General features: G+C 45.2%; 1 non-coding gene across 1 annotated transcript; it reads left to right on the top strand.

Moving 5' to 3' along the window:
• Positions 1 to 3195: 3195 nt before the first annotated feature.
• On the top strand, positions 3196 to 3301 carry LOC131496707 (U6 spliceosomal RNA). The gene has a single exon (XR_009254635.1). It is a non-coding gene; the product is annotated as a U6 spliceosomal RNA (small nuclear RNA).

Here is a 3301-nt window from a genome sequence, read left to right as displayed (position 1 = left end):
ATGCCTTCCAAGAAACAGAGTGCGCTCAGACTTTTGACATTAAGTGGCCCCAAGAACATCCTGACCCCAGAGTAAGTTGCAGGTGTACCTGGCAGGATTTCAGATCTGCAATGAACAATAACTTCCCATTGCACCCCTTTCGGAATGCAAGTATCCTTGGTGATTATCCTGTCCCTGTCTCACCTTTGTGTGTTGGGTGGGAGTGGACGGGAGGTGGCAGTTAACTTCTTTCAGTTCACAAGTCTCTGAATCAAGAGGAACCATACTAGAGGAGACCCTGAAAACCACACCCAAGAAGCCTCATCCTCACTTGAATATGATTTTATGATGGCATCTTTCACTACAAGCCAGAGCCTAATGCCACAATGATATGAGACTTTGGGGGGAAGAGGTGAGCCTATTTTGCATGGGAACAGAAGGTCAATCATTGGGGCCAGAAGGCAATGTCTATTGATTGAAAAAGATGGCCGTGGTGTTCGTCAGCTCTTCTCATCATGAGGTAGACTGTTTTATCACATCTTAAATTTGGGCTCACCCTGTATCTTGCCTTGACCAACAAAATGTGGCAGAAACGACGTAGGAGTCCAGGGCCTAGACCTCAATAAGACCCACAGCCTCTGCCTTTGCCCTTGTGGATCGCTCCCTGAGACTGACATGCTGTGAAAAACTGGGAGACAGAAGCCCTGCCGTCTCGGCTGAGCACACTCCCTCAGCTGACCTCTCACCAAAACACACTCTTGTGAATTCAAGCAAGACCCGAAGAAGAACCACCCAGCCAACCACAGAAAGTTGACTCTCTGTGAAAAATGATAAATCGCTGTTGTTTCCATTTTTGTAGTTTTGGGCTGATGCGGCAGGTTGTATTTTCAAAAGATGCCCGCCCCCATATATTCCATCTCACACGCTCATCTTACAAAGTGATATTGATACTCCTCCATTTAGTAATGGAGTCTATGCCTCTTCCCCTTGAACGTGGATGGCCTTTTTTTTTTTTAAACTGTTTCAACCAATAGAGTTAAGCGGAAGTCGTAAAGGTGAAGGCTAAGTCATAAAAATACTTTCAATTCTGCCTCCTTCCCTTGGGATGCTCATTCTGGAAGCCAGCTGCCATGATGCGAGAGGGCCAAGCCACATGGAGAGGCCACGTGTATGGGCTTCAGCAGGCGGCTGCAGCTGAGGTCCCAGCAGACAACCAGTCAACCGGCAGAGGCGAATGAGCTTCAGGTGATCCCAGCCCCCAGCCCTCAAGCTACCCCAGCTGAGGCCACATGAGCCAAGATGAGCTGCCCTGCCATGCCCTGCCCAAAGCCCTACAAATTTGTGAGCAAAGTACGCGGTGTCTTATGTACTAAGTTTGTGATGTTTTGTGATATGACAGTTGCTTCTATCAGGGATACATCCAAAGGCCTATAGAAATCCTCCAAATCACAAGTAGTAGGACTTCCTTAAGCCTTTTCACTTTCTCTTCGCATCCATCACCACCACAGGTATTTTCCATAGATAACGAAGATTATGAATTCATGAGAGTTATTACCCAAATGAAGACCACTAGAGAACCTACCACTCTGAAGTGCGAATAATTTAAATTCATCTCTCAGCAAAATTATCCGTCACTACAAATCATGATCTCTGAAAGCACTGAGAAAGATCTCGTTTGCCAGATGTCCAATATACAGGACTTCCACTGTAAAAAAATAATAATAATAAAATAAAAATAAATAATTAAAAAATATTTGTATTTGATCATCACGACCACTCGATATAGAAACTCTGCAGTTCATTAACTGTGAGAAGAAATGTTTAACATGCACATCACCTCCTCTACTCCTTTTCTCTTCCAAGGCTCCTAATCTTGCTAGGTTGGCAGTTTGGGGAACTGAAGGAAATGATTCTGGAATCTGGAGGTTGGTAACTGCTACTTAAAAGCAGAATAAGTATCTCGTATGAGTCCGCTTTTTCCTCCTAACCTGCAATTTACCAACGTCTCAAGTGGGCTGTGTAATGAGCACTGGGCAAGTGTGTGACTGTTAAGTCAAACCCCACAGAACACGAATATCCGAGCTTGCGCCAGGTGAACGTGGGGCTGCCCGTCAAGGCCTAGATCCCAGGAGGGCTGGCTAAGGAAGTGTTGCTTTTCAATTCGCTTAACTTTCAGAGCTCATTTACTTCCAGTGCTGGGTATGAGGGAATCTGTTTTAATTCAGTGATTTTGAAAAGGAGACCCACGCAAGTTTGGGGAGCTCAAGGTATCTGCAAACTCCAGAAATGCGATGAGACACTTTGGGAAGGGAATCTGAGCTTGGCAATCATTTCTCATTGAGATTAGTTCAGTCTACCTACTTGGAGCATTTCTAATGCCATCTTTATGACTTGCCAATTAATTTTCCGTTTTTCTGACACTTGATTTTCAACAAGGTCACCAGCTAGACCCCAAGACCGACCTTCACTTCCACCTGCCGGTACTCACCGACCTTTATCCCACATTTTTCCTTCAGCTCTTCTTTCCAGCTTATCTCTTAATACAGGTCAAGTGAAACTGAAATTGCCCCTCCACTGATAGCGACCTCCAGCAGGCCCGGACCACCCAGACCGGTGTGAGCAAAACCCCTGACTGGCGCCTGCGCAGATAGAGCAACCACTAGAATGACTGACAACTACCTGTACCTCATTATAATACTAAGATCTCCGCCCAAGAAGGAGCACAAACCTCGTTTACATAATATACAAAGTATGTATAGGCCTGTTTCCTTAAGGCGCATGCGCAGCCTTAGGCCCGCCCCTACATCCCAGGACAAGGCTTCCTTATCTGAATAGTCGTTCTAACCCTAAAGAGGGTTCCTTCTAACCCATCCACCCTTGCTGGAGGAATCACGGCTTTGGAAACCTTTCCCGGTGATCTCTGTATGTGCTGCAGATAAATTTACTTTGTGCGGCAACTCCACCTGATGTAGTTTCTATCTGGGACTTGCCGCGCTGTGAACTCACGTGAGTTCAGTTACAATAACACAGAATATGACACAAGTCCCTGCTATCAATGTAGAGTTCTCTTTTGTTACAAGTGTTGCACAATGACCTGATGAATATATCCATTCTCCTTCACATGCACACCTGTGCCTGCTCACACACATTACGTGGGCTTTATTTTTTAATTGAGAAATAATTCATGTAAAAGTCACCATTTAAATGCACAATTCAGTGCTCGCTTGGGCGGCACATATACTAAAATGGGAACATACAGAGAAGATTAGCCTGGCCCCGGCACAAGGATGACACACAAATTCCTGAAGCTTCCATATTTAAA

This window comes from Neofelis nebulosa, chromosome 15 (assembly GCF_028018385.1).
Source record: "Neofelis nebulosa isolate mNeoNeb1 chromosome 15, mNeoNeb1.pri, whole genome shotgun sequence".
Taxonomy (NCBI): domain Eukaryota; kingdom Metazoa; phylum Chordata; class Mammalia; order Carnivora; family Felidae; genus Neofelis; species Neofelis nebulosa.
This window is presented reverse-complemented; position numbering and strand designations above follow the sequence as displayed.